This window comes from Hylobates moloch, unplaced genomic scaffold, assembly GCF_009828535.3.
Source record: "Hylobates moloch isolate HMO894 unplaced genomic scaffold, HMol_V3 SCAFFOLD_54, whole genome shotgun sequence".
Taxonomy (NCBI): domain Eukaryota; kingdom Metazoa; phylum Chordata; class Mammalia; order Primates; family Hylobatidae; genus Hylobates; species Hylobates moloch.
Genome location: NW_026652329.1, coordinates 576,051 through 587,174, shown reverse-complemented (window position 1 = coordinate 587,174; position 11,124 = coordinate 576,051). Strand labels below are relative to the sequence as shown.

The 11,124-nt window shown below is 44.5% G+C and overlaps 1 non-coding gene across 1 annotated transcript; it reads right to left on the bottom strand.

Moving 5' to 3' along the window:
- Positions 1–9,533: 9,533 nt before the first annotated feature.
- LOC116463718 (U6 spliceosomal RNA) lies at positions 9,534–9,640 on the bottom strand. The gene has a single exon (XR_004246761.1). It is a non-coding gene; the product is annotated as a U6 spliceosomal RNA (small nuclear RNA).
- Positions 9,641–11,124: the final 1,484 nt, after the last annotated feature.

Below are 11,124 nucleotides of genomic sequence, written 5' to 3'. Positions count from 1 at the left end.
AAATGCATAAACACTTTGAGCCCTGCATTCCACTCCCAGGGCTTTTCTTAAAAACAAAAAAAAAAATCACCTTCCCTAAAAGCTGTTGTTCATGGTGTTCTTTATGTAGAACAGTATAAGACCACATGGAAGGCCGGGCGCCGTGGCTCATGCCTGTAATCCCAGCACTTTGGGAGGCCGAGGCTGGTGGATCACGAGGTCAGGAGTTCGAGACCAGCCTGACCAACATGGTGAATGAAACCCTGTCTCTACTAAAAATACAAAAATTAGACAGGCATGGTGGGGTGCGCTTATAATCCCAGCTACTCAGGAGGCTGAGGCAGGAGAATCACTTGAACCTGAGAGGCAGAGGTTGCAGTGAGCCGAGATTGTGCCATTGCACTCCAGCCTGGGCAACAAGAGTGAAACTCCATCTCAAAAACAAAAACAACAACAACAAAAACCACATGGAAAGAGATAAGGTTGGGGTAGGAAGGGTGGGGCAAACAAAATGCTGTGTACATTATTGAATGATAGTGATAAAAAAAATACTGGCTAGGCTGGGTGTGGTAGCTCATGCCTGTAATCCAGCACTTTGAGAGGCTGAGGCAGGAGGATCGCTTGAGCCCAGGAGTTCAAGACTAGTCTGGGCAACATAGTGAGACCCGGTCTCTCCAAAAAAAAAAAAAAAAAAAGAAAAGAAAATTAAGAATTAGCTGAGTATGATAACATGCACTTGTAGTCCCAGCTACTACTTGGGAGGCTGAGCTGGGAGGATAACTTGAGCCCAGGAGATCAAAGCTGCAGTGGGCTATGATTGTGCCACTGCACTCCAGACTGGGCAGCAGAGTGAGAGTCCATCTCAAAAAAAAAAAAAAAAATCACTACACATATAGGGAGTCAATGATGTACAGGGGTTGACTGAAAGCAATTGAAACATGTTTTCTTTCGCTTTCCATACTGATTACAATGCTTGTATAATCATAAAAACAAATTAGAACACGGCGTGAATTAGGTTAGGGGTAAAGCTGGGGCTGGAATTCAGTCAGGTGACATTTCCTTGGAGAAGTGATTTAACCTTTCTGAGCTTTCCTTTCTGCCTATGTAAACAGAGGTATTAATAATAGTGCCAATTAATACCTCATTAATAACAGAGGTATTAATAATAATAGTGCCTAAGGCTATTGTGAGGATTAAAGGAAAAACCTCCATAGAGTGCTCAGCACACAGTACCTCATGCACAGTAATCATTCAGTGTGGCCTTGGGATTGTCACTGGCTGTGAGTGCACAGAACTGGCATCAGATTTTTATAACAGCTTTATTGAGATACAATTGACATACAATAAGCAGCACATATTTAAATTATACGATTTGATATGTTTTGACACATGTATACATCCCTGAAACCTTTGCCCCAAACAAGATCATGAACATAATCACATCCAAAAGTTTCCTTATCTGTATCTGTAGCTAATTTCTTTTTATTGCTGAGTAGTAGTTCATTGTATGAACATATCACAACTTGTTTTTCCATTCACCTGCTGATGAACGTTTGGATTATTTCTAATTTTGGCTATTACATATGGAGTTGCATTCATTTACAAGCCTTTGGGTAGACATATGCTTTCAGGTGTCTTGGGTAAATACCTACTAGTGGGTTGTCTAGGTTGTAATGTGAGTGTAGATCTTTACGAGAAACTACCTGGCACCAGATGTGGCCATCAGAGTGCGGGACTCCCCTGGAGAGGAATGAGAGGGTGGAGGTCAGAGTCAGGGGTCTCCTACACCCTCTCCTTACCTTCTGAGGCTCGATGGTCAACTCCTAGAGGTCTATGGCTGGCATCTCAATAGGACCTATTCCTTCTTAGAGACGCCCTCCTCCCCACGACAGGAGTTCCCATATCCCAGTGGGCATCAAAATTTCCTGGAGAGTGAAACCCCGTTTCTACTAAAAATACAAAAAAAAAATTAACCGGGCATGGTGGCGGGAGCCTGTAGTCCCAGCTACTCAGAGAGGCTGAGGCAGGAGAATGGCGTGGACCCAGGAGGCGGAGCTTGCAGTGAGCCGAGATTGCGCCACTGCACTCCAGCCTGGGTGACAGAGTGAGACTCCGTCTCAAAAAAAAAAAAAAAAAATTCCCGGAGAGCCTTTTATTTATTTATTTATTTATTTATTTTGAGATGGAGTCTCTGTCTCGCTCTGTTGCCCAGGCTGGAGTACAGTGGCGTGATCTTGGTTCACTGCAACCTCCGCCTCCCAGGCTCAAGCCATTCTCGTGCCTCAGCCTCCCTAGTAGCTGGGACTACAGGTGCATGCCACCATGCCCAGCTTTTTTTTGTATTATTAGTAGAGATGGGGTTTCACCATGTCAGCCAGGCTGGTCTTGAACTCCTGATCCCAGGTGATCCGCCTGCCTCAGCCTCCCAAAGTGCTGGGATTACAGGTGTGAACCACCACGCCTGGCCCTGGGGAGCTTTAAACACTATAGATTCCTTAGGCATGAGCTGAGATTAAATAAAATAATAAAGTAAATAAATAAACAGCATAGGCCAGGTGCGGTGGCTCCCACATATAATCCCAGCATTTTGGGAGGTTGAGGCCTGAGTGTCGCTTGAGCCCGGGAGTTCGAGACCAGCCTGGGGCAAAACCCCATCTCTACTAAAAACACAAAAATTAGCTGGCCGTGGTAGCTCACACCTGTAATCCCAGCTACTTGGGAGGCTAAGGCAGGAGAATTGCTTAAACCCAGGAGGCAGTGGTTGCAGTGAGCTGAGATCGTGTCACTGCACTCCAGCCTGGGCGACAGAGTGAGACTCCGTCTCAAAATAAATAAAAAAATAAAAATACAAAAAAATTAGCCTGGCATGGTGGCACACACCTGTGGTCCCAGCTACTCAGGAGGCTCAGGTGAGAGGATCACTTAACCTTGGGAAGTTGAGGCTCAGTGAGCCGAGATTGTGCCACTGCACGCCAGCCTGAGTGACAAGAGTGAGACTCTGTCTCCAAAAAACAACCAAATAAATAAAAATAAACACTGTAGATTTCTGGGTCCCATCTGAGACCTGCTGACTTAGAATGTTGCTGGGTAGGACCACAGAATTTGTTCTTTTAAGTGCCCTTTGTGATTCTGCCATATTAACAGGACCTCACCTGCCAGGTCAAGTTTAAAACCTCAGGCAAGGCATTTCCAGCCTTTTGCCATCCGGCCCCCATGTCCTGTGCAGGCTCGCACCTTGCCCTCACCCAGACACGCAGTCTCATGAAACCACTCCATGTTCCCGACATGCTTAGGCTCTCTAACATCTGAGTCTTCACACAAGTTCATCTTTCTATATCCCCCTTGTCTACCTGGGAAACTTCCACACATGTCCTCTGAGGCCAGCTAAAACACTATTTCCTCTGGGAAGCCTTCCACATCCTTCTTCCAACCAGCCAGTCAGAAGTCTTTTCTCTTTGCTGTGAGTCTCCCAGCACCTCCCACCATTCTATATCCCAGCACGCATCACTCTGCCCTGTAATTATTTAGTGATGCCTGTGTCAAACAGTTTGTATAGCTTGCCTTGTTTCAGGTCCTCAGGAACCCTCTGAGGTAGATGATGATGATGATGACGATAGCAGGAAAGGTTTAGCAGGTGAAAAGTTTGCTCAAAGAATTCTACATATGGGCCGGGCGCGGTGGCTCATGCCTGTAATCCCAGCTCTTTGGGAGGCAGAGGCAGGCAGATCACCTGAGGTCAGGAGTTCGAAACCACCCTGGCCAACATGGTAAAACCCCGTCTCTACTAAAAATATAAAAATTAGCTGGGCATGGTGGCGGCCGCCTGTAATTCCAGCTACTCGGGAGCCTGAGGCAGGAGAATCGCTTGAACCCGGGGGGGTGGAGGTTGCAGTGAGCCGAGATCGTGCCACTTCACTCCAGCCTGGGTGAAAGAGTAAGACTCCATCTAAAAAAAAAAAAAAAAGAATTCTACATATGCTGCTAGACCCTTTCATCCTCACCAAAGCCCTGTGAGGCAGGTACTTTTATTATCAGGCCGTCTTGCAGATAAGGATACTGAGGCTCAGATAAATTATTTGCCTAAACTCATCCATTCTCATAAGTAGCGTCACAACTTGCACCCAACAGCCTCTGATCCCAGGGCTTCACACTCCCACATGACCCACGTTTAAACCTTCTGCTAAGTAATCGCTGGGCCAAGCTCTTCGTTTTTTTCCTTTGCCCTGAGATCTGGATTATTTCCATTGTTTAGCTATTACAAATAACGTTTCTATGAATATTCACATACAAGTACTTGTAATGCTTTCGTTTCTCCTGGGTAAGTAATTAGGAGTGGAATAACTTGGTCATATGGTAGGCATATGTTTAACTTTTCGAGAAATTACCAAACTGTTTTTCCAGAGTAGTTATACCATTTCACTCCTACCAGCATGTATGAGAATTCTAGTTGCTCCACATCTTCCCCAACGTTTAATATGATCAGTCTTTTTAATCTTGGCCATCCTAATAGATGTGTAGTGGTACCACACTGCAGTTTTAATTTGCATTCCCCTAATGCCCATAATATTGAGGTTCATTTCATGTCCTTATTACCATCCATTTTATTTGATGGAATGTCTGTTCAAATCTTTGCCCATATTTTAATTGGGTTGTTTGTTTTCTTAATACTGAGTTGTAGCCAGGCACGGTGGTGACTCATGCCTGTAATCCCAGCACTTTGGGAGGCCAAGGTGGGCGGATGACCTGAGGTCAGGGGTTTGAGACCAGCCTGGCCAATGTGGTAAAACCTTGTTTCTACTAAAAATACAAAATTAGCTAGGCGTGGTGCCGCGAACCTGTAATCCCAGCTACTTGAGAGGCTGAGGCAGGAGAACTGCTTGAACCTGGGAGGCAGAGGTTGCAGTGAGCTGAGATTATGCCATTGCACTCCAGCCTGGGCAAAAACAGTAAAGCTCTGTCTCCAAAAAAAAAAAAAAAAAAAGCAAAAAAAACTGAGTTGTAAGAGTTCTTTATGTATTCTGGAAACAAGTTTCTTGTCAGACAGTGATTCTTTTTTTCTCCCATTCTATGGCTTGTCTTTTCTTAGCAATGCCTTTCTAAAAGCAGTTAAGTTTTAATTTTAATAAAATCAAATTTATCAATTTTTTCTTTTATAAACCATGCTAATCTATGTCAACAATATTTTATCGTTTCAATGTGTAGGTCTTACATATATTTTAGCAGATTTACCTTAAATATTTCATTTTTTAATGCCATTGAAATTTAAATTTTAGATTGTTGCTAGTGTATAGAAACATAATTTTTTTATATTGATCTTGTGGCCTGTATCCTTGCTAACTCATTTATTAGTTCCAGTAGCTTCTTTCATAGATTCCATAGGATTTTCTACATAGGCAACCATGTTGTCTGTGAATAAAGATAGCGTCACTTCTTTCTTTCCAATCTTAGCTTTTTCTTTTTCTTGCTTTATTGCACTAGCAATTTGGTTGTTGGAAGTTGTAGTTCACTAAAATATTGCGGTTTTTAAAGGTCTTTTTTCTCTGTGTGCTTCATTTTGCCCAAGCTCACCATAGTTTCTACAACTGTGCCTTCGGGTTCACTGATATTCTCTTCTGCAATGTCAAATCTTCCACTATTTCCATCCACTGTGTTTTACATCTCAGGCATTGTAGTTTCCATTTCTGAAAGTTTTCTTTGGTCTTTTAAAATATTTTCATGCCCCTACATAGTCAATATTTCTTCTAGCTTAACAACATGACATACATTTAATAACTGGTTTAATGTTATTGTCTACTAATTTTATGGTCAGTGTCATTTCTAGGTCAGTGTCAATCAATTAATTACCTCTCCATTACGGGAAGTGTTTTCTTGTTTCTTTGCATGCCTGGTAACCACTGACTGGATGCCAAACATTTGTGAATTTTACCTTGTTGTGTACTATATATTTTTGTATTTCTAGAAGAATTAGAGAATTCTAGAAGAATTAGAGAACCTTGATCTCTAGCAGAGTGGTGGGCCAAAGGAAAAAAAAAAAGAAAAAGAAAAAGAAAATGAATGTATAAATAATCTCAAGTTTTGTTTTGAAAAGTAATTACGTTACTCGGAAACAGTTTAGTCCTTTGGTTAGGTGGGCCCAGAGCTGTATTTATGTAGGGTTACTTTTTCCCCACTACTCAGCTAATACCCTGAGGCCCCTTGAATTAATCCACTCTGGCTATCAGGAACAGACTCTGTCTCCTAGCTTTGTGTGAGCTCTGAGCACTATTCTCTCTTACCTTTTTGGGTGGTTTCTTACTCCAGCCTCAGGTAATTTCCACTTGATTAATACTCAACTGAAGTCCTGGCGTGGTGGCTCACACCTATAATCCCAGCACTTTGGGAGGCCAAGGTGGGCGGATCACCTGAGGTCGGGAGTTCAAGACCAGCCTGACCAACATGGAGAAACCCCGTCTCTACTAAAAATACAAAATTAGCTGGGGTGGTGGCACATGCCTGTAATCCCAGCTACTCGGGAGGCTGAGGCAGGAGAATCGCTTGAACCCGGGAGGCGGAGGTTGTAGTGAGCCGAGATCGCACCACTGCACTCCAGCCTGGCAACAAGAGCGAAACTCCGTCTCAAAAAAAAAAAAAAAAAATACTCAACTGAATAGTTAACGGGGACCCTCTGAGTATCTCCAGCACTCTTTCTCTGTAGTTCTCCTCTCTCCAGTGCTCGGCCTTACAAACTTCAGCCTCTTTGGCTTCCCCCAGGCCCCTGGACATGTCTTGTTAATGAGGGGAGCCATGGCATGGGAATTTTCTCCAGGTGACAAGTCAGTAGGACTAACCTGTATTTCTTCGTTTCTCTCATTGATCACTATTTGCCATTGTCTAATGTATAGATAGTGTCTTGAGTGCCATTTTGTGTGTGTGTGTGTGTGCGCGCGTGTGTGTGTGTGCGCGCGTGTGTGCGCGTGTGTGTGTGTGTGTTTGGTTTTGTATTTTAAGGCATTTCAGAAGGGAGGGTAAATCTAGTCTCTGTGACCCTGTTCTGAAAAAGCAGAAGTTTGTGGCGTCAGAGTTGGCATTGGAGTTGGTCAGGAAGTGTCAGAGCTGGCTCTGCACTGGAGCAGGGAGGCTTTTCTTCCTTTATACCAGCTGGCACACCTGCCCCCAGAGAAAGACTGATCCTACTGTGCCGTCAAGTTCTCAGGCACTGGGTGCCAACTGGGTCAGTTACCAGGGAGAGGAGGTAACTGGTGTGCCCATGGGAAACTAGAGCTGGCATATCTCGTTATAACTGTCAACAGAATGCTTCTTCACCGAGGTTCCAATGCTGCCACCTCTCCAGCCAGCCCAGCTGGGGTCAGGGTGCCTTCCTCTAAGGGCTCGGACCTCATCTCCAGTTACTGACCTCACCTGGCCAGAGCTGGAGGGGATTAGCACTTACAGCCTCCCAGCTGGCAACATTAGCCACTACCTGGCAACAACAATGACAAACTTCCATTTTTTTGAGCAGTTACTATTTGCCACGCCCTGAGCTACCTACCAAAAAATTGAGGCTAGAAGAGGTAAAGCTGCTTACCCAAGTGACGCAGCTGGAAAGGGGAAAAAGGGGGATCCAACATTTACCTCTGGAGACCTGGGGGATGGTCTGTCAAACATACATCCTGGGAACTTTTGGAGGCTCTGGGTCCCATCCTCTATTTTGGCCTGGGCTCCTGTCTCTGTTTCTGGCTTTTGTCTGCCTCTGGGTCTGAAGACCTAATCCGAATCTGCATAGTTCTGGGGCATGGCATGGTGCGCACGACACACTCTGACTTTGTTAACAGACAGACTGAGGTTCAAATCCTGCTTTCTTTTTTTTTTTTTTTTTTGAGACGGAGTCTCACTCTGTCGCCCAGGATGGAGTGCAGTGGCGTGATCTCAGCTCGCTGCAAGCTCTGCCTCCCAGGTTCACGCCATTCTCCTGTCTCAGCCTCCCCAGTAGCTGGGACTACAGGTGCCCACCAACACACCTGGCTAATTTTTTGTATTTTTAGTAGAGATGGGGTCTCACTGTGTTAGCCAGGATGGTCTCGATCTCCTGACCTCGTGATCCACCTGCCTCAGCCTCCCAAAGTGCTGGCATTACAGGCATGAGCCACCGCACCCGGCTCAAATCCTACTGTCTAACTGTGTGACCTTGAGGGAGTCACTAAATTCTTGCTGAGCCGTAAGACTCACCTCTACAACATGGGGTAGTGGTATTACTTCACAGGGTGAATGTGAGGATTAAATGAGATAATGTGTAAGAAGTGCTTATTCCACCTGGGTGTTCAATACATGGTAGTGAGAAGTCTAGTGTCCAATCAGGCATGTAAGGGGCTTGGACGTTGTCTCTCTGTCCTAATAAGAAGTAAAAAGTTGAGCAAACTGGAAAATCAACAATTCTTCTTAGATCCTTTAGAGGAGTGAGGTCACAGGGCAAACCACTGCCCTCAAAATTGAAGAGACAGAGAAGCAGAAACCCCCAAGTAGAAACCTGCTCTAGAACCGGTACCAGGGCAGGACAACCTAACCTGTAATTGAAGAATTGCTGGAGGCTCAGCATGGGCAAATCTGAACATTAAACATTCCAGCAAGATCCAGCCATAGGGGCGTCCCCACATGTTTGTGAGTTTAATCTTCAGGATCTCTATCGAGTCCTCCCAGTGAATGTCAGAGAAAAATCTCCTGTGCTTTCAGCAGGGGGATGGGAAAGCAACCATTTTGAAACATGCCAGAGCATTCTGTTCTTAACAAGGCCTGCTCTCATGAGAAACTATTTTAGCCCAGCCCAATCTTCTGGAGCTTTATCAGAGCCTAGCTGACCTGAGGGAGGGGAAATAGCCAACTCTACTGCCATCTCTGTCCCACCTAAGGGGAGAAAAAAATGGAGAAGCCCTGGTGAACTTCACAGCCCAGGAGGGTTCCCGGGCTCATGAAAAGAGTGAGAGCTAATCACAGGACCGTGGAACGCCACCCCTGCCCCACACCTCCTCCACCACATAACTAAAGGCCTATTTTACAGGAATTCCTTTTTCCCAGTGTAGGAGCCATGGGAAAACTTTCCCTTCACTCTCTGAAGTTTCACTAAAAAATCAATTTACAGGCTGGACTTGGTGGCTCACACCTGTAATCCCAGCACTTTGGGAGGCCAAGGTGGGTGAATCACCTGAGGTCAGGAGTTTGAGACCAGTCCGGCCAACATGGAGAAACCCCATCTCTACTGAAAACACAAAAATTACCTGGGCATGGTGGCGGGCGCCTATGATCTCAGCTACTTGGGAGGCAGAGGCAGGAGAATCATTTAAACCGAGGAGGCGGAGGTTGCAGTGAGCCAAGATTGTGCCATTGCACTCCAGCCTGGGCGACAAGAGCAAGACTCTGTCTTTAAAAAAAAAAATCAACTTACAAAAGGCAAATTAGTAGGAGAAATGGGGTACAAATTTATTAGCATGCACAGGGGAGAATCACAGAGTGATTACCCAATATCCCAATGTGGTAAGATGGTACCCTTCTTTTTTTAAAAACTTTTATAAATTTTTTAAATTAAAAAAATGGAATGCTTTACGAATTTGCATATCTTCCTTGCTCAGGGGCCAGACTAATCTTCTCTGTATCGTTCCAATTTTAGTATATGTGCTGCCAAAGCGAGCACTATATACCCTTCTTCTTGGGGAAAGGAAGATGGGAAAGTATACACGATTTTAGGGGCTAGGAAATGAGTTTTAGGCGAATTCGATGGGCTTGAAGAACATACAATTTCCTTGGACAAAGTCTGTTGGGCCTGCAGAGCAGACAATGGTTTGTGACAAAAGTCTGTCTAACCATCCTGGCCAACATGGTGAAAGCCCATCTCTACTAAAAATACAAAAATTAGCTGGGCATGGTAGTGAGAGCCTATAGTCCCAACTACTGAGGAGGCTGAGGCAGAACCGCTTGAACCCGGGAGGCAGAGGTTGCAGTGAGCCGAGATCACGCCATTGCACTCCAGCCTGGACGACAGAGTAAGACTCTGTCTCAAAAAAAAAAAGTCTGCCTAGATTTGTTGACAGACTTGGGTCTTTCTTCCTGTGATATGAATTCAGTTAATGAAAACTCAAAGAAGGGACTAGAGGTAATTGTTTTCTTCTTTGGTGGAACGGGACTTTAGGCTGATAGGGAAACTTCAGAAAATAACTTTATCATGTGCTTTGGGAGGGACGGAGGATTGAGAGACAGGAGATGAGGGAAGGTCAGAGAGACCTTGAGGCTTCTTCTTCAGTTTGGCATGTCAAACCACCGTATTTTGTTGTATCGGTTTCTGAGCCCCAACACCAGTATACCATGTGTGGCTTTCAACGGGAAATTACAACACATATTAAAGGCAAAACACACACTTTGAAGAAAAAGAGCAAGCGTCAGAACCAGGCTGGGATACGACAGGAATGCTGAGATTATCAGACTAAAAATTTAAAACAACTATAATTAATGTTAGGGGCTCTGATGGAAAAAGTAGATAACATGCAAGCACATATAGGCAGTGTAACCATAGAGACAAAAATTCTAAGAAAGAATTTTTTTTAATGATAGAGATAATAAATACTGTAATAGAAATGAAGAATGCTTTTAATGGGCTCATTAGTACATTGGACACAGATGAGGAAAGAATCTCTGAGACTGAGGATATATTAGTAGAAACTTTCAAAACTGAAAAGCAAAGACAGAAAAGACTGAAAAAACATGAGAAAGAATATCCAAGTACTGTGAGACAACTATAAAAGCTATATTATATGCATAATGGGAATATCTGAAGGAGAAAAGAGGACAAAAGAAATATTTGAAGCAAGGATAACTGAACATTTCACCATTTTTTTTTTTTTTTTTTTTTGAGCTAGAGTCTCAATCTGTCACCCAGGCTGGAGTGCAGTGGCGCGATCTCCGTTCACTGCAACCTCTGCCTCCCGGGTTCAAGCGATTCTCCTGTCTCAGCCTCCCGAGTTGCTGGGACTACAGGCGCCTGCCACCATGCCCAGCTAACTTTTTTGTATTTTTAGTAGAGAGGAGGTTTCACCATGTTGGTCAGGCTGGTCTCAAACTACTGACCTCAGGTGATCCACCTGCCTCGGCCCCCCAAAGTGTTGGGATTACAGGCATGAGCCA